General features: G+C 38.7%; 1 long non-coding RNA gene across 2 annotated transcripts in view; it reads left to right on the top strand.

The window, feature by feature from the left end:
* The window catches only part of LOC103135263 (uncharacterized), a 109,894-nt gene that overhangs the window by 35,740 nt on the left and 48,870 nt on the right, over positions 1–25,284 (top strand). For both annotated transcript variants that reach the window (XR_475905.2, XR_475904.2), the window contains exon 3: positions 13,465–13,579. This is a non-coding gene — a long non-coding RNA (uncharacterized LOC103135263). The remainder of the gene's footprint in view (positions 1–13,464; positions 13,580–25,284) is intronic.

Raw genomic sequence — 25,284 nt, 5'->3', positions numbered from 1 at the left:
ACAGCAGGGGTGCCCAAAGTCGGTCCTCGAGGGCCGGCATCCTGCATGTTTTAGTTCTCTCCCTAGTGGTAGTAACAACCTCCTCAGCAAGTCAATGTTCTTCTTAGGCCTTCTAACGAGCCATCATTTGATGCAGGTGTGCTAAACCAGGGAGAGAACTAAAACATGCCGGACGCCGGCCCTCGAGGACCGACTTTGGGCACCCCTGATGTACAATTTGCTAATCAGAAACCCCACAATGCTCTAGGTCAGCTTTTGTGACCTTGGTGGTTTTGACAGAGAGGATTCACCATGGTAACGGTTGGTGTAAAACCCTTAATACAGCTCTGCACCCCTCATCACTCATCAGCCTTCCTTACTACATCTTTACCAATTTGATTGGATACACAACTGAAATGTCATGCCTCAGCAAAATGCATACAGAACCACGAGAGCTTTCCCGACTGCAGGAGCGAAAGCAGAGACCAGAGCATTAAACAGACATTGGTAGGTTATTTGGCGGAGCTTTGAAGCTGTGTTTCAGAGCATTATTATATGTGCTTCAGTATTAGTTTTTTATCTGAAAAATACACAAACGGTTTGGTGTTACGTGGTGTATATGCCACTTTCTATTCTGTAAGTTTGTAGTATCTCACATCAGCTTCATATGTACTTCCTTGTATTTTATTTGGATTGTGTGCCATGTACAACAACAGTGCAGCTTACTATTGAAAGTGGAAGGCATATATATTTTTCTTTTTCCTTTTTTTTTCTACTCGCCCCATCCTTCTCCCTCAACCAGTCGCACAAATGCATGGCACACTTTCCAGATACTTTTTAATAAAAAACGAAAATCAGTACTTATGTATATTCTTTTTTTTTTCCTGATCATAACTATCCACAACGTTTTGCTGAACTTTCACATACAATTCCAATTAAATTATTTGTAGATTGTGTATTAATGTGAAAAAAAAAAGTTTAAGGAGGGTGCTGTTGCTTTTTCAGAGAAAAGCATACACCTCTCACTTCCTGTCCAATCCCTTCCACTCATTTAACTTGAAAGTTAAAATCAAATCCAGGTTTGACCGTCTTGTTTTATTGCACTTTTAGTAAAAGAAGCAAAATAGAATTAACTAAAACAAAACAGAAAAATAATAACGCAACATAAATAATTTGTCTGTCACTATAATCACCAGGACTTCCAATCTCTGTGTCACAGCAGATCTTGGGTCCTGGGTCATTTATCCCATGTTGTGTGAGCAGCTCAGCTCAGAGCAGCACTTATCTGTGTGGGTCTCTAGCTTCTGCTGATCTGCATAAGTGACTGTGCCACACATAAAGCTCCTTCTAAATCAGTGTTAAAGCCTTGATAATAGACCTCACTGACCAATTGATTGGCCTTCATATGTTTACAGCTCACTTTAATTGCCTCAAAAATACAATTTATCAGCCGAGTGTGTTCCCGGATGCATGGATGTGTGCGTGTGCACGCGTGCCTCTACAATCGACAAAAAAAGTCTATTGATTTATCAGCATCTGGATTTGTCCTGTTCACCATACATAAAACCCCTGCATATGTGCTGTTCAAAATGGGAAATGGCCCCATCGATTCCCTTAAGTTGGAGCCCAAATGCTAAAGATTTTTGGATAAGCTTTCTCATTACTTAAGCTGAAATCAATAGGGGGGAGCATGGGTCTAATGAATGAACGGGCCACAGATCAGATGGGGTGTGCTCATCCCTGGCCTGTCCTGGTCGATCTGTGTTTGTGCGTGTTCAACTGCGTGCACACGCGTGTGTGTGTCTGCGTGTGTGAGAGAGAGAGAGAGTGAGAGAATGAGAGAGAGCAGGGCAGAGTGAAACTAAAAATGACTCTTTGTACATCACAAGGCATTTTCTTTCATGCTCACTACAGGGGATCATTTTGCGATGGGATTACATCAGCTGCAGTACCAGTGAATTGTCGGCCCACACCGGTTTACAAAGTACGCTTTCAATCTCCATAGACTGGTGGACAAATGACCTTTCAGTTTGCTCGCAGAACAGCAGGTAGATTGAGATAACGGACTTACACCTGAAAACATTATTAGCATCGTCAGAATATGTTGGAATTCAACCGAGTAAAGTTTCATTGTACGTCCATTCTATCCGTCTCGTGTACTCCTAGATGCTAATCCCTTCAGGTAGGGGCACTGCGTAAAATCAACATCATGTGATGACGTTATATAATGTTATTCCCTCATCAGGAACATACCTGAAGTGTTGCTTTGATTCTGTCATGCAAATTTGAGAAATTCTGGAATCGCCTTGGAGATGTAGTCCCCTGCTGACAACAAGCTCCACAGGGCCCTGCAGTCTCCCCTCTCTCCCATTGACACCCAATGATAATATTTCATGTTATACTGTGTACACATTATCTATGGCCTGGACGGACACTCCATGCATTTATGATCAGTGTGGGTTAGTAAGACAATTAAGATAGTGTAATTGCCATTGTTTTATTTCCCCTCACTCCTACTCCCTCTTTTTCCAAAGTCTCCTGACATAAATGTAGCTCAAAAATATGACACAAGTAATGAGAAAGAAATGCTGTGCTTACTTCACATTAACCCAGATGTGTCCTCCTTTACATGTGCAACTTATACATATGTAAATGATTTAGAATTTCAAAAACATATCCAGCACTGATCCACAGTATCCAAAACCAAAATCTAAATCAGACATATCGCTGCATCGGAATGCAATATGTAGCACAAGTGGTTATGCCTTCTAACCTGATTTAGCACACACACTCGCACACAGAACCAACCACAGCCCCTTTGGCTGACTTTTTGGTTTTTCCACTTTCCGTTCTTTCCACTCCTTTGAAAAAGGCAAATCAACATGAAGTGGCGTTTCTCTACAAAACTGTCTTTGACCAAATCTGCAGAGAAGGCCTTTCAGAGTGCATTGACCAGAAAACTGCAAACATTCAACAGTGTGGCTTGCCCGACTCAGGGAATATGCTCTGTTAATTGGCTACAGCTCACACTGAGACAAGTTATTTCATCAACTGAACACTCAAATGTCGTTAAGAAAGTCTTAACATTTTTGCTGACATGCATTTTGTGTGAATAAAATACTGTAATTAACAAAAATTGCATCACTGTTACATGTGTGTTACTTGAGCTATGAATGTAAAAAACTAAAAACAATAAGATTCACATGTCAGCAACACCAAAATGAGAAGAACCGATACAACCGTCGGTAACCATCCGCATTTTGCAAAAGTAAACTCCGTCTGCCTTCCTGCGATTCTTCTCTAAGGTGTTGCGGCTTTTTAACTCATAAATATGGAAGTCAAAAGATGATGAGATTCACAGACAAGAAAGGAATCAAAATCTATTGTAGCGTGTCCTTTTCCCCGTGTAAAGTTTGGATTAAATGTCACACATTAGCATGTGAACTTTTAAATGAGCTTGTTTGCTCTCCACGGTGTGGGGCATGTAAATATCCATTTTGAGTATGGAATGGGGATTGCTTAGTGGGGGGCAGGTGGAGCGGGGGTAGGGTAATGCAAGAACTGAGAAGTGCAGGACATATTTGTGCTTTTCACTGGCAATTAATCTCCGGCAAAGGACTTGAAGCGAACAGCTCTATTGGCTATTTTGCATTGCAGTTGTGATCTTCACCTGAAATGGTAGCAAATTGAAATCTTCTTGGTGGCGGCGATGGTTTCACAGAAGGGATTAAGTGACTGTACTGACATTAGATAAGTCGCAATCACTGTCAAAGTAGCACTACTGCTGGGTAAATCCAGACGCGAGGGAAGTGAAATATGCGCAGGGGTTGGGATTTGGGATTTTGAGTGTAGTTCTGAGACATAGATCTTCACAGATTTTACATAATAGCTAAAGAAAGTCATCAAATTTCATTAAATATATTCATAATAAAGCTCAGGTGAAACCTGAGGAAATGTGACGGAGACCAATGATAAAGAAAATCTTTGCAAAGACCTAAAGAAGAAGTTTATCCATGAAACAGTTTGGGGTTAAAGAGATGTCAGACGCAACCCTACGGTTCTCATCTCACAATGGGTGCGTCTGTCTTTCTGCAGGTGGAGACAACTGGCTGTACTCTATAAGATATTTGTTTGTTCCAAAACCCTATTGCGGTTACACATCTGCAGTTTCGTTGCATTGACCGTAATTCGTCTTGTTTTAAAATATGAGTCTGGTTATTTATTGATACAATTTCCTACCAGTGAAGTGCTTGTGTCTATAAAACACATTAGAATCATATTGCAATCTTTGCTTACCCAGGAGCAGCGTCATTGTTCTATTATACTCTCCGAACAACAGCATCGCAGCCTGTTATCAATCCAATATCTCATAATGTGCTCTATGCTCGGTCATTTTGAATATAAAAAGATCTTTTACTTGCATTGTACCATATTTCCTATATTTAGTATTAATCTCTTGTACCGACATGAGTCTGACACATCCAATATGATATCTGATTAGTTGCTTTTTTGTTTGTTTTTCTTGGTCTCCAGGTGATATTGGATACATGTGCCGAGCTGGTACTATGTTGGCTGTTTCGTCTGGGTATAAAAATGATTTAGTGTGTACTCAGCACGCAGTGTCATTGACTAGCTTTAATTTCACTGCAAGGGTGGGCTTTATTGCTCTGCTCTCCAAATGCGCGCGTGTATGCGTGCGCGTATATGAGAGAGAGAGAAGCACAGAGATGGAATGAGATTGTATATTTGTGTGCATATATCTGTCCTATTTTATACGCTGTAGTGTAGTAATGTACCTCACCTGTAAATGCGCATACACACAGACACACTCGCGCACAAACGCATTAAAAGCAGTCGCAAAAATTGCTTTTCTGTACTGTCAAAAAGGCTACTACGAACCTTATTAAACACAATCAGCTTTTCTGACTAATAAGATCTTGTGGCACAAGATACAAGCAATAGTAAAACACCACTATAGTTCTCATGTAAGAGTAACCTGTCTAGTTGTTGGCACCTCGTGACTTTTTTCCATTTAACTAATTGTGAGCAATTAGTTAAGAAGATGTGTGCGTTTAGGATGACACCATGTCTTAACTTCTGAGGCTCATATTTTGAGTAGAAAACCTTTAGTTGCATTGTTGTGTTGTCAGACTCGACTAATAATGAAGTCTGCTAGTCTGATTGAACAAACTTGGCAAAACAAACAGTAAAGAGTTCCCGGCCACTTTTAAACTGACTTGTGTGGCAGCATTTGAAATTATTTTTCAGCACTGTAAGAATATTGTGACTGACTATCAGGCCTTGTGACTCTGAAGTGAACTGAACAGCAGTTTCACAGTTTTGGATTTTATTTGATTACCTCTAGTATAAAACGGTTTGTTTTGAAAGTAACATTGTTTTTTTGTTTTTTTTTTTATTCAAAATAATCAATTCCATATTTGTCATGTGTGTCACAGAAAGCTGCAGAGCTTCCACTAACTTTCTTCACGCTGGGGACATTTTTTTTTTTTTTTTTTGAAATGTAAAAATTTAAGCTTTGCCGTTCTGAGAGGCTTTTTTTACACATAACCACCACTGTTAGACAGTCAAAACAAGTGCTGCTCAAGTGTCACGCCACTGACTTAACAATATGATAATGCAATTTCATGCAACTTTGTGCAGATGCTGGGCTTGCAGTAAAAATTATCATCTGACTCAAGTGAATATATAGTACCTGATATCTGAACTGTTGAACTGACAGCCTCTATCCGTTTCCTGCAAGTAATTATTTGACTAATTTCAACACATATTGACCAACAAACAATTATATCCAGGTCACAAAGTATTGGAATGAAATATATAAAATGAGATGTTGACATAATGGGATCAAGGATTCCTGTCCGGACACAACTGGACACTGTTTTACACCCTCCCAATACAAAAATACGAAAATGCTATGGCATCAAAAGTTAGATTTCCTCTGTTAGACCATTGCGTTTGTGCTTTTGAAATTATCTGAGCAATGCAATCGATTTTCTGAAGCAGCACATTAATTGTAAGTCTCTTTGTTGTTCTCGGTAAGTAGACTTATCGTTGACACTCACAGGTAGGACACTGTGGTCATCCCAGTTCAAGAAACCAAGGAGCTCCAGTATTCCTTGATAAACCTTACTTCTGATCAAATGCTACAGAGCCATGATTACTGTTGTGCCACTGCATTCTTTAACCTTTCCATGACCCCTGTTGAATGCCAGTGGCCCAATCACAGAACCTAATTGAATCTGCTCAGCAGCATCCCCTCAACTGATGAAAAAATAAAATTGGAGGTGAAAAATGAATACAACAGCAGAGAGAAACGGAGTGCAAAGAGGGGAGGTGATGCTGGTGTTGAGGGGAGCGGGGAGGAGTCACAGTGCATCTTTTTAAATGCAAAGACGTAACTCACAAACACACAGCCAAACATGTACACACAGTCGCAGTTTTTTTTTTTCTTTTTTTTTTTTTTCTCCAGTCTGACAGGAAATGGGAAGTGGGAAATGGCAGAGAGAATGGAGGAGAGAGGTTCGGGTGGTTTCTCATTACCCCCTAGCCTATTTGGAGGATATTCCTATCTGATTATCTGATTTATTTGCAATTTTCCTTTAAGCAGCTTAGTGTTTACCTCTGAGATTAATATTTTTTCTCTGTTATTAATATCAGACTGCAATTAGGAGTGATCCGTCTCACTATACATTATTCTGTGGTCGCCAAGCAGCCAGCTGAATAAAACTATTGATGCAACTTCCCAGTTGTCAAGAAAAAGATTGAAGAGGAGAATCTTTTTTATTATTATTATTTATTTGTTTTATAATGTGACCATGTCTGGAGAGTTGCAGGGCAAGGGTGTAAGACTGCAGCATAGTGCACCTTCCAGTATGTCCAAGCTGTGTGTTTATGCAGCTACGGCTGCTGGAACGTGTGTTTTTATGCGAGTGTGTATTTCTTTCGTGTGTGAGCGTTTGTGTGACGGTGTGATGGTCCCATCTGATTGATAAGGTGTCTGTGGCGGCTGCAGATTGCTCTTGCTGATTGCTTCTGAGAGCTCCAGCTGATTTATAATCAGAGCAGGATGAAGGATTGGACTGTGGATTGCTTATCTGTTTACCCCCCTCCCCCAACATAAACTGACAAATTATCATGTTGAACACACACACAAACATGCGCACACACACACACACACACACAAGCATGAGCATGCGTCGACCTTCTTATTAGGTGAACTCAAAGACATAGTCATTCGGTTTTATACAGGGTCCTACATAATATGGACTTTACTTTTTTTAGTTCTTGTCTACTTTTTTAAACATTATTCTATCCAAAACAGTAAAATTTCAGAAATTCAGATAATATTTGAAAGCTTTACTCGGCTAGAGGTCAGTACATTAGTCAGGCAATCTGCTCTCTAAAAAGAACCTGATTTCCACCATCACAGAAAGGATGTTTGTACTTTGGCAGCTTTAGTTTTAAAACAGTTCTACCTTAAGTTGAGCTCTCTTCCAATTTACACAGCATCACTGCTCATGCGGTGGCAGAAAACATTTCCCAACAGCCAAATTTGACTTTCTTTTAGCTGAAGCAAAGGACCTTTTCTCAATTTGCCGCTTACCATAAAAGCAGTGCATTGCTGACTTGATGTTGTCACAAGTTACAACTTGACAGTACATATTATTTGCTTCATATTAAAGAGTTGCTCAAAATGCACTTTTTTCTTACTTACATAATCCTATTGCTTTTGCTTATTCTTTGGGAATGTTGTCTGAAATGCAAGCAGGCTTCAGCTGAAGCAGGTGAAGTGACCGATCATATTCAAAACACTGTACTTGTTCTATATATGAATAAAACATGCGTTTTTCTTAATTTTTTTGTAAAAAAGGTTGCCGTAATACCCGAGACCACTTGGCAAGTCAGAGTGCAAGCTAGCAGGTTTAAATGCTGACAGCTCTTCTGTGCCCCCTCAGCTCTGGGTCAACCTTCTCTGTGCGCGTGAGTGCGAGCGTGTGTTTCTGTTTCTTCATCTTTCTCTTTTCCATTTTTACCCATCAGCATGATTATTTGATGCTTTCTGTCTTTTCACCTTACCATTTCATTAATGCACAGTGAAGGAATCATAGGAGTAGGACAAAAGCACAAAGTACCTGAAATACAGACACGCGCACACACAAACCCACTGACGAATGGCAGCAATTAGATGAGGAAACCAAGCATGTGAGGACAGATGAGAGCTGAGGGGCTTCAATTGCTGTATGGAATGTGTGTGTGTGTGTGTGAGACTATTGTATGTGTTTGTGTACATTTAGAAGGTTTTTATCCCTCTAATGGACCGTCTATCTGTCTAAATATCAACACCGTCTCATAAGTCAGTGGGCAGTGAAGTGCTGGGCTGTGCTGAGTTGTTGGGTGCTAAGAATTTCTATTGTACAATACAAGAACTCCAACTGCTGCATTGTTACTCACAAGAAGGTAATTGATCTTTGGACCAAATTGAGCATTCGGTTGCAGAAACACTTGTTTTCAAAAGTATTTTTGAAATTACACAGGCAGAAAATGCTTATAATTTCTCCCCCCCTTTTTTTTTTCCTGGTAGAGTATTAGCCTTTTTCCTGACAGATTCTGAGACCTTGAAATGTTTGTAATTCTCGACTATCTTTTCATAAGATGACACAGCTCCAGATCTTAGCTGAAGAATTCATATTTATAGTCATATAAGTTGAGTAACTTACTAGTTTTCTAATTAGGCAGTTCGCTAAAATAAAAAGGAAAAAAAAAAAAAAGGCTGTCCCTATCCAATTCTGTAAATATCCACAGCAGTCTTTTCTTTCATTTACAGTGTCAGCAGAATTATGTATTTTCATGACTGACATGATGCTAGAAGTTTAAGGAAAAAAGACCAAATTGCTTAAAAATATCCTGGAATTTGATTTTGTGGTAAATTGTTCCTGTTTTTTTATTTATTTATTTTTTATTTTTTGGTAAACCACTTGGCCTTTCATGATGATTCAGCAAGTCTTATTATTTTCTCTGATTCACATACCTTATGCTATGTTTTTTTTATATTTAGAATTGTATTTAGTTAAAGTTTCTTTCATGGGGTTGGTGCTTAATATTACATAAACTTTTTGGCTCTATTTTTTTTAAGAGTGGAGAAAGAAAAAGTCTATGCTTTGGCTTTTTAACATTTATTTTGGAACCCAGTTAAAACCACATTAATAATACCTTGAGAACTTAGAAGGGAACATGAGTTGTATCCACTTTTATAATGGTTAAATAAACTCACTGAGTGCTTTTCTAACTAATCTCACAATCACATCTATTAATTCTTAAAAAAGTTCATAGATTTTGTATGATGCCATTTTAATTAGAGTTGTTTATATTTGAACAGTATATTTAAAAGCCACTTTTCATTTGTCTGGGTGATTAAGTAACAGAAGTGTTGGGAAGAAATGTGAGATTCTCTGTATCTGTTGTTTCTTTGCAGAATCTATGTGCTGTAAATCACATGCTCCCAGTGAATTTTCTCCTTTTACATACTGATATGAGTGTGTAAGTTTATTTTATTGAAGAAACAGTCAATTGCTCACACTGTAAATCACCCCCATGTTTTAAGCCATCACATAAATAAGTAGCCCTGCGTGTTTGTGTGCGTGTGTGTGTGTGTGTGTCAGCAAGACGGAGAGAAAGCGGTTTTGAATTCAGGTCTTCAAAATGAAACGCACCGTTATTTACATACAAAATAATGTACATAGTAAGTTCATATATGTAGCTTGTGCATAGTGAGTATTATGAATGAGTGAGTACGTGTGTGTGTGTGCAGTGTGCCCGTGTGGTAACCCCGCATCGCTGGCAAGCTCATTTCTCTCAGAAATCAAAGTTAAATGGGTCATCTATCATGAGAATATGTGACTGGGACTCTTGTCTCCACCATGCTCCGTGTGTTTTCGTGTGTATGCGTGCGTGTGTGTATGTGTGTGTCAGGCACACATGCTAGGTGTGTGGCCGAACACCAGTGTGAGCCTTTGCCTTTGCAGCTGTGAGTGTGCACACAGAGACCTGTCTGCGTGTGCGTCTGTGGCGGCCACTTGTCTTTGCCTACGCTATGATTAATGGTTTACATTGGGCTGTTCAGTCATGCATGTTTCTTGGTTTATCGTTTTATGCTGTCTCCAATTAAAGCTCCATAACTTGAGTGATGGCTTCACGCCAGTGTCCATCAATAGAGGCCATCAGCGGCCTCATGCATTCAGGATATGGAAGTCACACACTAACTAATATCCTCTTGTGTCAGGGCTAGTGGGCAGTTTGGGTGTGTGAATATATAAACCTACAGTGTTTGAGTGTGTATAAGAACATAATGAGTACTGATTCCACCTAACTTGTCTCTTTTTGCAGACTATTGCAATTTGAAGCAACTTAAAATACTTTATGATGTAAAATGACTCTTAGTGTTTGTTTAATTGTGCTTTTTTCGATCTAAACCTAAATAATTAACAACATGAAAATTTGGTGTCATGATTGTTGTATTTAAGTTCATCACATTATTGAGATATTATTAAAAGAATGTTTAATATATGCCAAGGGAATTGTGGCATCAAGCGCTTTTTATTTGAAGTTCAAAGCATACTGTGAAGATGTTGATGCTTTTGAACAAAATGCTCGTCAGACTTTTTCATTCATTGGGTTTGCTTATCAGTTAGGCTGTTCTGCTGTGAAAGAGTAGACTTTTGACTGCAATGTCACTAATCCAAGAAATCTAACAAACTGGTAAAAACTGATAAGGAATCATCTGGTTAGCTCTCTGAGCGCTGACTGCTTAAGGTAGTCGATGTTTGCATGATGTTTCATCCTGCATGAAGTAGGGATAAGAATATATTTCAAAAAACACAGCTACATTTAAAATTTGGTGGTAAAAATCTCACTGTCACCATCTTCTTCTACTTGCATCTGAGACACGTTTTTTTTTCTAAGCAAGGTCACCAAATACAGTAATATTTCATTATGCTAATCGTCAAAACCAGTGATTGCATCTTGACTATCTACACTATTAAGAAAGCAAATGTATATTTATTCTATATATATTATTACATGTGGTAATATTTTGGCTCTCTGCATCAGTCTGACACTTTGCATCTCTTTGTCTCCCTGCTGAAGGGATTGGGCAGCTGATACATACATCTTGATGTGTGAGCTTGTTCATGTGTGCGCCACACAAGCACACAGATGCACACACCATGGAGTATTATTTCATGCAATATTATTTCTCATATAGCTGTAATGACATTAGGCCGATATGTTGATTATACTGTCGGAAAACAGCAGGCTGTTGATTGGGTTAGCATATTACCTTATATCACATCTCCCCATTCATCCCTGCGTTTTTTTTTGTTTTTTTTTATTGCCCTCATTTTTCCAAATCACTTCTCACTTCCCCAGTTTCCAGGGCGAGGTTGCAGGCAATGCAAGCAAGGTGATGCGAAGTAATATGATGATTGGAAGGCACACAACAATGCAAGAGAGGAGAATACGAAAAACCTGGGAGCACCCAGTGTTTGTAACATTATGGTAAAAGCCAAGTGTAGGGGTGGCAAAGTGAATACATGTAATCAAGCTGACGGAAAGGTAAAAGAGAGCACAAATTAGACATGCAACGCTCTCTGCACACCATGTGCATTTCACAAATACATTAAATGTTTTTTTTTATTATTTTTTTATTTTGTGGACTGGTAAAGGAATAGCGGGGTCTGACTTGGTGGGAAAAAAAAAAATCAGAACATGAAGGAAGGGCACTGATGCAAGAAGAGAGCGAGATATTTTGGAGTCCTCTACTGAGATTGTTAGAGAGAATGAGATTTCATTTGCTGCTGGGACAGTGAGTGATGACCCCACAGAGAGTGTCAGTGTGCATGTTTGTGTTTAAAAATCTCGTTGAATGTGCATCTACACACTGAATTCATACAGAGTAATAGATGCGCTGCAGTCTATGTGCTGTGTATATATTATGCAAAATTGCATGCTTTGCTGTTGCAGTTCGTTGAGCGTTTTATTTTATTTCTGCTTCTCAGTGATGCCCCCTAGCGACCCCCCCCCAAAAAAAACAAAAACAAAAAAAAAACAAAACAAATAAGAAATCATCTGTAAACTTACTACAGCTGTATAGGTACACTTATGTTTCCCTCTTGCCTAGCTGGTATGTACACACAGGCAAGAAAGACTACAGTATTTGCTAAGAGGAAACAGAGTGAAGACACCACTGGCAAAATTGATGCTATAGTTTAAACCAACCTTTTGTGCTGTTTGGTGCTCAAACACAGAAACATGAACATGCCTAAAAAGACAATTTTAGGGCAAATCACTAATGGTCTTGTGCGTTACTTGTGGCACATGCAAAGGTAATGATTTAGCCGCGATCCACATTCAGTCGTACACGCAAGCAGCAAACAGAAACAATGACTCGCATCAGCCATTGCTAACACAAAGGCTGCTACACCATGTCATGGCTGGATGACACTGGAAGAAAAATGAACGGTGGATATCATGAAATTAAAAAAGGGAGACTGATTTAATATTCTACATTGGCTGAAGGGGCTGGGGGAGGGTCGCAGAAAGCAGACCCTGTGATGGGGGGAGGAGAGGTGTGGAGGTGATGAAGAGGAGGGAAATTAATCAGTAGTATCGTCTTCAAGGGAGTTCAGCCAACCACCCACCTCAACACTTTTGTCCGCCTGTGAGGGTGGAGCACATAAAGCATCTGCCAAACTGAGACACAATGACATACGGCTATCAAAATAAGATCAATGTGAAGCAGATCATCACCATAAGCCCCTGGAAGAGTATCCATTTTTAAAGATATGTGGTTTTTGAAGAACGTCAGACAAGTGCTCCAAGTTGACAGAAATGACTGAGGTGAATGTAGCAATCCGGGAGTTTAACTACAAAGTGGAATTTTCTGTAAAATATGTTAAACACCACCCATCTGCTTCCTAATGTATCCCACCAGCAGGCGACCCAATGAAGAAATGATCACTGGAACCCACTTCCAGCCGTCAGTGGTCACAATGTCATTCTTGTTTGGGATGCAATGAATTTAGAAACCTGTAGAACTAAGATAGGGTAGCATTTTCAACACAATGCCTCAAAGCGACATTTATAAATAAAACTGCTGACTAAACAGTTTTGCAAACATAATGTAAACATAATGTGCTTGTTACACTCTGTACGTGTGGCTGGACGTAATCAAGAATAATCCAAGCACATGCATTTATTGAGCTTGTTCTGTTATGTGGCAAGTAAAAATTTAAAACAAACCTACTTTGTGCTGACTTTACACCCGTTTATCACGTAAACTATCACTTCCAAATGATTAAAAGGCAGAAAACAAAATTAAAAGTGAACTGATGGTGCTGTGACTCTGACAGCAGCTTATTATGACATATGAATATGAACTTGTCTCTTTTTCTTTTTCTTTTTACCCAGAATGAGGTAAGGGCGTGTTTGAAGGACGAGCGCTGAAGCTATGAGAGAAGGATGGAGAAAGAAGAGAGGGAAGATTAATCAGCTATATGAGGAAGTTAATGGAGTGAAACATAAGGTAAGATGTCTGCAATCATGCCGTTACTCAGTTTGCAACGCTTGTATACAACTGAAACATATTTAGCAAAATTCCATAGATACACCTTTTGAAGAATCAATGCTGTACTGATCTTGACCATGTATGTTGTTTGTAAATGCAGTCTGCTTTATGACAAGACAATGCTACAAAAACCCCCCAAAAAAGTAAAAAAAAAAAATAAAAAATTCCCCTTCAGATCTGAAAATGTTCAATGAGCTGAACAGTATCTCACTGCACAACCTCGGCTAACATTAACGGTTTACCCCCTCAGATTCTGTTTGCTAATTTAACTGCGCCGTCTCCGTGCCTCAATCAGTTTCCCCACCCACTTATATTATACCTTTTGCAATTATACAGATTAGCACCGCTGGTACAGCTTATTGAGCCGTGCTTTTGATTCAGTGGCACACGGCCCATTGAGGCATAAGCACTGGCAGATATGCGCACACAAATGCACCAGCACACACCACTTGATCTGCATATCATTACGCTTTTGATCGAATGCCAAGGTTTCGGTGAGAAAGACATCAGTGTCAAACGGAGCGAACGTGCACACTAGCACCTGTAGGATTCGCGTGGCCTTGTGTGTCTGCGGGCGCGTGTGTGTGCGTGCCCATGAGAGAGGCAGCTGTGAAAGCTGCACCTGTTTAATTGAATTAGCCTCGTTAATGTATTCACACAGGCTGCCAAAAAAGCATGGCATCAACAAGCTCATTAGAGCAATTAGTTAATTAATTGTCTGTATGGCAGAGGCTTCCCAGAGAGCTGTGTCTTCATTATCTGATGAATACCGCCTGTTGGAGGTTTGAATGAGAGCTGGTAATACGATCTGTGCGTGCCAATATATCTCCACAGATGTCATAGATTTTTTTTCTCCCCTTCTCTTTTTTTTTTTATGTGTTTACTGCATATGGAATAAATTTGGATGCAAACACATAAAAATACAGCCCACTGCAAGCATGCTTGTGTGTTTGTCTGTGTGCGATATGATTTGAGCACGGTGGCCAATATCAGTGTGCATATTGCATTGAAAGGTTATGTGGGGGGCGTCACTCCCACAGGTAAAGACAGAGCAGTCCTCCTACCCACTTTCTAATCTCTCTTTTATTAGAAGTTAATATCTCGCCTGCTCTTTCTCACTCCACACTCCCACCTGCTTAGAAACGGCCCCGCTCCATCTTTTTAATTCAATTATATTAGCCGTCCTCTCCCTTTCCCTCTCCTTTCCTCTGTGTGGTACTAACTCTAAAATTCACATCTCTCTTTAATACACTGTCTGTCCCTTTCTCTCTGTCTCTTTCCATCTCATTCCTTCTTTCTTTGTCCTTAAATTTTTCATTTTTTTCCTAATCCTTGAAGGAGGATAGACTGGCCAATCAAGGATTTGCACATCAGCCTTTTTTCCTCTCCAGTAGCTTGGTAGCAAAAAAAAAAAAAAAAAACAGATGACAGTGAGGAGAGAAAAAGCAGTTGCAATTGAAGGAGGTGGGAAGCAGCAGTTGAAGGGAGAACCCCAGGGGTGAAACTTTGATTGCTAAAGTAATGAGACTTGATCAGATTGGGGTTTCTATCTCAATAGGAGCTCTGCTAATATGAAAGACCAAGATTTAAGCACTCATTTGAAATAAAATCACAAATCTGATACTCTTTCTTCCGGATTCCAGCCAAGGTCTTATAATCCCCCACTGCAGAATTACGACTTCAAACAGACCACATGGGAACTTTTAATCATCTCTGATGGGGGCACATTTGGAGATGAGAAAAATCACAGTGATGTATTAATTATGTAACAATATTATAGAGCTGACTAAGTCGGTGCTTTAAAGACCTTGAGCTATCCGAGAATTTTTATGGACAATGTGATCTTTAAGCACAGCAGATATATTGATAAGACAGACATTTGTAGACCCTGCTTGTTGAGCAATCCCTAATGCAAGCCGTTGTCTGTTCCCTAAAAAAACATCAGATTTTTTTTTTTTTTTTACTGCTTGATCGACCTTTTAATGGTTTCCACCTGTTATCATGCTACATCCAAACATTTTACTGAATTTTACTTTGATTTGATATGATTGAGCGATACAAATGGGTGCATAATTATGAACTAGGGTTGAAAATGAATATAAAAAATGAATATGTGGGTCTGAATGCAAATCACTGAGGAGAAATAATCATTCAGCCGTCAGTCTGATACTTCTAACTAAAAATCCAGGGCAAGCAATGGCATTTTGAAAGTCATCAAATTAGTACATAGGTGTGTAATTTAAGCTTTGTAGAAAAAGAGCTGTTCTGTAAAGGCCCCAGTGAACATTCAGCATTATAAAGACCAAAAAGATAAAAAAAGGATGACGTTCTGGAGAAAATTAAATGAGGTTTAGGTTGCAAAACAATATCAAAAACTTAGAAATTCTCACAGAGCTCTGTTTTAAACCCAAATCCAAAAATGGAAATCTGGGAGAAGAAAACCATTGTAGAAAGAAAGCCACATGAAGTCCAATTTCCAGTTTGGCACAAGATGAGCAAATATGTGGAATACCGTGCTCTGACAAAATGATGCCAACATTGAACTTTTAGGCCCAGGTGTAAAATGTCACTTGAAACTTATATTGCATGTTACCCTGAACACACTACCCCTACTGTGAGAATGAATGCTTTTACTAGATATTTTTGATATGCACAAAATAAGAGGGATTAATGTTTCAAATGTTAGCCGTTTGTTCTTTATGATTTTTGTTTTTATGACTTAAAGCACTTTGAACTGCCTTCTTTCTGAATTGTGCTTTACAAATAAACCTGATTGATAAATTAATAATACATTAAAAACATGATTTAACAATTGTATTTGGCCTTCAGACCCAAATAAACTCTTTTTTTAGGACATATGATGTGTGACATGTACAGCTTCATCATCCAGATTTAGGTCATTTGAACATTTTCCCTCACGCCTGCGTTCACATATGCTATAACCATTCCCATGAGATTCAGTGCAAGTCTTTAAACTACATCTCTTGTTGCTACGACGATTTGTTTTAAGTTGACAAGTGCACTATGACTGGAGAAAACATAATGATGATGGATGGGAGTGGTTGAAAAATAATGCTTTACGACATGTCTAAGCCTGCATGTGTGTCGGACATGGAGAAGAGGCTAAAACTCTGCTACAAAGGAGGCCAGAGGTAGCACAGAATTAAAGAAATAATAGTGAATATATTCAGTTATTCATGTAAGGTTAGCATGAATTACTTAGAGGGATTGTAGCTCTAATCACAGTAAAACAGCTACAGTTCTTCAAGTGTAAGAGCTCTCAATGCCTTAATTTTGTTTTACGTTAATGGTGATAATATTTAAAATCTGCTAAAAGAAAATATGAGCTCACCTGCATCATTTATCATGTGAAATCCCTCTTGCACTATAGACGGATTTACATAAAAGAGACGAACTTTTGAATCCTCGTTTGATATGCTGATCCTTAGCGATCCTGAGGTGCTGAAATTCATTCATTATCGTCTTAGTTTTCTGAAAACTTTCTTTATTTCCCAATAGGCACACTAAAATGTGAGATGTATCTAGATAAAATAATAATTTTAGTACAATGTGGTGAAGCTAACTGGGCTATTGCTGGGAATTTTTTATGTTCATTAGCAATGTTCTGCATTAAGCTACATAAAACATAGCTTTGACTTAAATTATGTTGGCTGTGACCCTTTATATTAACTGAGGTATATTCTGAATGAGGCAGGAGTGAGATGAGTCAGTCTAGAGAAGAAAAGATGGTCCTGAAATGAGTTCTGCTTCTAGATAACACGAGTTTGTTGGGAAAATCAGAAGGTAAAAGATGCGGTTTTTATTTCCTCTTGTATTTGTGCTTCACATAACTTAGTTACTTCACTTAGGGAAAAAAAAAGAAAATTAAAAGGCTGCTGCTTTTGCCTTGAAATGTGCATGTCTGTGTATGATATAATGTGTTTGTGAAATTTTATTTGCATGTCTGGTGATTATCAGTGGAGCTTCCTTGCTAATCTAACACATGGCTCATTTAACACTGCGCTAATGAAAAGCGTCTTTGATTTGGTTGGGGGCTCTGATTCACAGGCCTACTCAAACTCACATTCATCTGCAGGGTGAGGAGTTCAACCACTGTCTGTTTCCTTTGAAATTACCATTATTTTTCCCTCACTAAGTGCTTAACTACTGATTCAGAGTTTGCTGCTATTCATACTCGGTGAGGCACATTTCAATTTTTACGTTATTACAACGCACACTTAATTTTTGCATACACACTGGAGACGTTACACAAAGAAAAACGCATATTACTATGGATAAATAAGCTAAATAGTAGCCGGCCATACGTTGTAAAACCCTGCAAGGTTTTCTTCTGAAGTTATCCTTTTAACATCTGCCAGCACTGTGTGGTTCACCAACATTTTTGGCAGTTGACACAATTCAGCAATTCCTGGGTTCTTTACCAAACAAAAGTGAGCTCATGAGGCTCCATGCAGGAGACCACCCCAATGAAAATCAAAGTATTAAGAAAAAAAAAAAAGAAATCATCTAAATGACTTGGAAGAAAGCCTGGGTCATGGCAGCAAATAAGAAATGAAAACACACAAAAAGCAAACAACAACAAGAAAATAGTCATTATTTAATCATTCTTGTTTATTACTAAGGTATTCCTAACTCTTGAACTATTTTTCTTTTTATTTCATTGCATTGGAAACACAAACTTCAATACATTTTGTGGGATTTTATTTGACAGGCTAACACAAATAAGTGAGTAACTGAAGTGAAGAACAATTGCTTGTTTTTCCAAACCTTTTCCTAATGAAAATCTGAAGTGTGGATTGCATCTGCATTTGACCTTTAATCTCATGCCCCTAAACGAATTGCTGTACAACCAACTATCAGGATAAATCAAATTTAATCTAGATATAAATCCAGTTATTCTTGCAGATTTGTTAGAATAGATTAGTGAACAAACAACATAATAAAGACCAAGAACACAGTAGACACGTCAGAGACCTTCTAGGGGTGTGAAGACTTTTAGAAGGTTTTGCAGAAAATAATATTTTTCATTTCGCAAAATGAAAATACACCTCATTGTTTTTCTGCAAGTACATTGGTGCAATGTTTCACTGTATTTAACGATACATTAGGAATAAACAATAGAGGATCATGTGTGTCACCTGAATCGGCATGTGGATTGTTTGCGAGCCACACAAGATTCGGTTAACGTGAAGGAGAAGCAGTCTAAAGAGCTGTCACAGTGAAACACAAAACTCAAAAGAGAGCCTGACCACACTGCAGAGCAAAGGAGGTGGCAAACACACTGCCTGTCTCACACACTCACACGAAGGGAGTCCTTAAATAAGGAACAGAATTGGACTGCGTTCTCTAAATCAAATCCAGTGTAGTACATCAGGGAATTCTCCTCATTTTTTACTTCCTTCACAGTTAATCATCTGTCCGGTTCCCCCTCCTCCTCCTGCTCTCCCCCTCCCAGTCTTGCCCTCTCTCCATATTTAATAACTCATCACCACCATCTTGGCTCCACTGAGGGTATGTTAGTCTTACAATAAGGCACCATGTTTGCTTGAATATTATTTAGCAATAGAACAGTACAAAGCCTGCGGAGGGGTTAAATATGGCTTCTGTGCTTTATTGTTATTTTTTTCTTTCCCTTTTTTTCTAATCATTTTTACACTTCACTTTTTTTTCTTTTTTTTTTTTTGTGTATTTCATCTCTCTTGTCCAGTCTCACCCTCTGCTCAATGAGAACCAGTGGTAATGAATGTGAACATTAAAGAGTCATATGCAAGATGAATGGAATGGCCTTTAGCTTTCGCTCATCGTCCTCTCTCTCTACTTTGCTCCGTCTCTCTCCCACTGCTTTTCTTTCTCTCTTGCTTCCCTTGTCTTTTTACCCCTCAAGGTATTTCAGAATGGTGTGTGGCAGTGATGTGTTTTAGGCTTAAATTAACCCATTTACTGTGTCCTTGACCAAACTAAGTCATTTGTCTGCTGCTAGTGGTGTAGCAATGTGGCTACCTGTCAGCCAGCTAAATTAAATATATTCAACTTTACATAAAGGCAACACAAACCTTATCTCACTGTTACTGCACACAAATCACAGTTCTGTACACTGGGCAGTAGTAGTTAATTGTGATCCATTTAACCCTTCATGTACATTTGTCTTATTTATGTTGCGATGCAAAACTGCTGCAGTGTCAGTTTTTTAAGCAATAAGAAAACAAGAAACTCACTTTAAGCATTACAAATGGCCCTGCCCAGAGTTGTGCTTTAAAAAAATCCCCTTAAAGCCATTTACAATACCTTTCATATAAATCAATACAATCTGTGATGCTTGGCAGTTGCAAAAATATTTTTCGAGACCACCGACCTCCCCTGACGTAGCAGCAGACCACCTCTTTTGCCTCAAACACAAAAGAGGCACACACACGCACACGCACACACACACACACACACACACACACACACACACACACACACAGAAAAATAAAGAGTTCCCCATAAATTTTAGATCCTGGAAAAATAGCCAAAAATGACTAAAAGAAATCAAAGGAATTTCACATTTTTTATTGTTTTTTCCCAGCACTTCTGATAAGTCTCCCAGTATCAATGGTATCAATTATTATTGCATCTTTCCACTGAGACTTCATCTAAAAGGGGCCCTGACATGCTTTTACAAATAAGTACAAAATGCCACAATGATTCTCCACAATTCCTGTCCATGTTATTTGTTGAATTGTTCCAAAAGGGATTTAGCGAATATTGTTTAGCTGGTCCTAATGTTCAATTGCTGATTAGTGTATAAAACATATTAGATATATGCTTAGCAGAGTTCTTACATTTATTCAGTTCTCCCCCCCCCCAGAATTTTCACTTTGCCATCTGCAATGTTCTATGGTTTTGGCAATATAATCCTTTGAAATGAAATGCATGTGTTACATTAAGATAATAAACCTGAATGTGTTAAATGTTAAAGATGCACCAAGATATCAGCTGATGACCAGCTGACATCTTTTTAGCCTGGCAAGTGACGACTAGGGATACATGACCACAACATATGTAAGACTTTTACTTTGGTGTAAAAGTTATTACTTTGGGAGAAGACTCAAGAGAAGCTATTTTCAGTATTATGAGGTGAAATCAGAAGCCTTGTATGCGTGAGACGTTATCTACAAAGAAACTGGTTTCTACAGAGGCAAGTCCACAGAAGCATCCAGGCCACCATAACGTAGACTACTAGATTGCAGTCAGTGCTAAAGATTTAGCCTCTTAGCCAGTCTAAACTTTTGCAGTTTGGGTTTTCAGGTACCAGTCTGTACCAGTCAGGAACTAGTTAAGAACTATGGATGTTGTATTGAATTCCCAGAGGTTGAAATGAATAGCAAAGTTACTTTGTTTTGTCTTTTTGAGCATCCATTGTCTGTCTGCCATGAAACATGTATGAATTGGAAATTCTGGTAAGGATTTACACTCTTTCAAGAAAACACACAGAGACTGCCGTTTACACTAATTCATGCAGACCACACAAATCGACTCCTCTTGGACACACGGCGTGACATTGCTTCTACTACTGCTATAAATAATAATGACTTCTCAACAAGGTTGAATGCAATGTACTGGAGGGTACTGTCAAAATGTGGAGTACATTGCTTTTTATTTTTCTCTACTCTAGGCTAGTCTGTGTCAAAGAGGTGCTGGAACGGTGACTATTTGAACAAGCGTGGCTAACAAAGAACTGACAGCTTGAATATGGGTATACCACACAGTCGTCATACTTGTGCTGAAGTTTGCTTGTTTGAGCTTTAGAAACTTTCCTTGTTCTCACCTTTTATTCTAAGTGCTGCTTCTCTGTGTGTCATGTGTTGACCCAGGGAGAGGTCAAGTTAACCTATTGAGTTTACATACAGAGTGCGGCAATTGTTATTTATCAAAATGGTAATGGGTGAACAAATGGAAGAGGAGTCACGGCACTTACAGCTCTTCATCCATTTTTGTGACAGGCTTCTTTAAACATGGGTTCTACAAGTTTAAGCTGATCGAGCAGCTATATATGTTCAGAGTTAAAGCAGTAACAGCAGGGTTCCTGTCCTCTACATAAAGCTTTTATGATGTTCCTATTTACCACTGTAGAGACCAACCAGAACCCAAACCTCTCTGCATCTTACAATCGCACATTCCCTCGCCATGTGTGCCAGCTCGTCCCGTCCCTTTTACACTTAAACAAAACAGCAGGCAAACTTCAACTTCCGGCTGTTTTTCTTTTTTTTTTTTTTTTCTCTTTACACTGTTGCAAACCATGGAGTGTGTGTTGAACAGCAGCAGTAAGTAAGACCCTAAATCTGACCAGAATGAGTTTAAACAGAGACCTGCAACAGAAAGAGGGAAAAATCCAGAATGAACTGCATCAAGTCAGCAAAGAAATGGAACATTGACAGCAGAAGCTAACGATTGCAAACTTTAACAACAAACTGAGCTGCTTGTTTGCTCCATTGCTTAAATATTGAGGCTATAGAAGAATAATTACCAACATGGTATTTGGGTTTTGAAAATTCAAGTGAGTTCATTAAGGTCAGTAGGTCAAGAAACATTTTCTAGACAAATAGGGCTAACAAGGGAGAAAAAATTGTTATGCCAAATTTACACAGCATTGAGGGTTGAGATAAAATATTATATTCACTTTATTTGCACTACTTTGTCTTTTCCTGCAATGGAATTGATAAAGGGGGTTGCACAGGTGAAAAATTCACTTAAACGTGAAATTTGCAAACCGTAATATTCATTGTGACGGGCTTTTTGTCTGTTTATACAATGGTTTTCATAATAAGACTTTAGATAGCATATAATAGGATTTTCTTATATTCTAAGCCTTAATAAAAATGCTCACTGATGATAAAGAAAAGTTTCACAGAAAATTATGTAATTTTTGCTTTTAGTTCATTTGGATGTTAGCAGACTTTACTCTTTCAATATTTCAGTGCTCCAACAGTTCAAGAGTTTGTATTTAACAATAAATTAACAAGGTTAAAAAGATAATTCCTCAGAAGCTGATTGTGATCTCAGGTGATTGGTTACTTGTAAAACAAGAAAAAAAAGGAAGTAGAACAGGTTTTTTTTTCTTCACTGGCAAAATACCTTATTACTATTTGTTGTCACTGGGAAGGCCAAGATCACGTTTTGCTTCCAAGTATTATTGACAGAGATTCAATGATTCTGTACTCCATAGAGTTCACATTAAAAAGGCTTCATTTCTCATGCTGTTGTTTAGCCATTAGAGAAAAGGTGAAAACAACTATCAAAATATTTTAATAAATCAGTCTGGAGGAGTAGATATAATTAAGGATACACAGAATGAAAGGAGACACAGTTGCACTCTAAATCCTCGACACAATTTCTAATCTTGAACAAAAAGCAACAACCAAAAAAAAAAAGCATGTCCGCAATTGTCTTTCACAGTTTAACAGTTTTCAGGTGTCTGTGCTTGTACATCCATGACTGCGTGGCCATGTGAATGCGGGTCTGCATTTCATATTGTGCTTTAAGTCGCTGGATGGATCATTACATTCTGTCCAGGGATCTCATTTCTGCTCCACATCTGGCCTTACTTTGGGCAGGAAAACTGTTTTTCTCTGATCCCTTAAAAGGCCCGTCTTACACACCCACACATGCACCCACACGTGCATCCTCCTCACACATTCACAGCTTTACATGTTCACTCCACTCCATCATTAAATGGACGCCGCTGGTCGTATGTGTTTCTAGAAGAAAGTAAGCGTGCCTGCAGCTTCTCGTCCGTAAGCGAAGCCGAGAACTTAGTAATAAGTATTTTCTGCTGCAACTTGAGACGTCTCAACATTAGCACAGCTGAACAAATACTTGTCAACACACTCTCATCTTAAAGGTACTCTGCTTATTTTCTCGTCATTGTACTCTTGCTCCATCTCCCTTAGATTTATTTTTTTTTTATTTTTTTGCTCTGAAGAACAGAGATGCAGTGTTACTTTTCTGTGAATGCTCCTCACCAAAGGAAAACATGTTTTAGATTTGCTTTCATAAGTTGTCTTTCTTCATGTAAAAGTTTAAATAATGATTGTGAAAACCTGTGATGGAATAGATTCAAGATAATTATTCAATAAACATGGATTTTTGTTTTATATGCAGCGTTTCATATTTTCCATTTTTGCTCCTTTGTTTTGTAGCCCTCCTGCCTTCTATCTGCCCACCTATCAATGGTTCACTCAATCTCACCTGAAACGCATTACCTGATGAACCGTGTGTTGCTTGAAATCACACATACGGTGATGTTGTTGTGTCCTAATCCGACCCAAACTTATTAAAACCATTAACGTCACATGATGGTTTACTCCAGACAAGAGGCATTTGCATATAACTTAACGTTCGTGTTCTGGGTTTGACATCGTCAGTAATCCATATTGAAAGATACAATCACTCATAGCTTATTTTAAAGATCTCTTAATGTACAGATTAAACAAAAGATTATTTTTGAGTCATAACTTGACAGGTGTTGACAGGCGTTTGCATTATGAGTATAACTATTAACGAGCTCATGCGTTTTCATCATTTTAGGGCCTTGACGGACCAAATAACGTGCGTGCGACGTTATTTTAACTAGGAGACTAGGAGAAAAGGAGACAGAGAATTAAAGCAGTTCTTTACATTTCAGATCTTTATGTGCACCATTTGACACATAAGGGTCTTTTGCAATTAATGCATTACAGTGACAAGTATTTTTGTTTGAAAACAAACAAATGATTTTCTGTTTTTCTAAGGAAAAATGTTTTCTTCTGTTGTTGTTTTTTGGGGGGCGGCCTGCGGTGGGAGTGCTGAAAAATAAGCAACATGAAGACAGGCATAGACGTGGACAGGCATTGGTTTTGAAGAGAATGCTCAAGAACTATCAGGATATCTGACTGATTTTTCTTTCTGCTTACTTTTCTCTTGATCTCACTCATTTCTCTTCTTGCCATTCTGTGTCTTCTTTTCATCCCCCCCCCCCACCCCTTTTCCTTCAGTGAACCCCACCCCCAACTGTTGAAATATTATTTTCCCCCTCCTGTCGTCTTGCCCCCCCCCCACCTACCCCACCTCTCTTTATCTTGTCATTGCCTGTCAGTAGGGATTCTGTCTACACTGAGTGTTGTGTGCGTGCCTTATGTGTGAACACATTGAGACTGAGATACACTTAAGAGCTCATTGATTTAAAAATACCTTCGATATTGGAGATCCCCTCCTGCAGATTCGTTGAGGAGCTTATCACACACACTCACACGCACACACACACACACACACATGTGTGTGGAGCTACGCAGAAACCAAAGCTCCACTCCAAAGTTTCTCCTTAAACTTTGTGATTGACCTAGTTAGCGTGTCGTTTGACAAGTTGTCTGTTTTGACACGATATCCTCTGGTGTTTATCAACATCCATTCTGCCTATCACACGCTCACATTGGGAATTCACATATACACACGCACACACCCTCAAAGATAAATCAAGCTAAGATTTCAAAATTGGTTGGAAGTTACTGCTGTATTTGCTCTGGGTTAAGTTGAATGAAATGCAATTTCAACATGAAGGAAAGCTTTGGTCAGTTTCTTTTTTTTTCTCTCTCTCTCTCCACTATGTGTCTGTGTGAGGGACAGAT

Source organism: Poecilia formosa, unplaced genomic scaffold (genome assembly GCF_000485575.1).
Source record: "Poecilia formosa unplaced genomic scaffold, Poecilia_formosa-5.1.2 Scaffold22, whole genome shotgun sequence".
Classification (NCBI taxonomy): Eukaryota; Metazoa; Chordata; class Actinopteri; order Cyprinodontiformes; family Poeciliidae; genus Poecilia; species Poecilia formosa.
The sequence above is the reverse complement of the archived record's forward strand: the minus strand, read 5'-3'. Positions and strand labels throughout refer to the sequence as shown.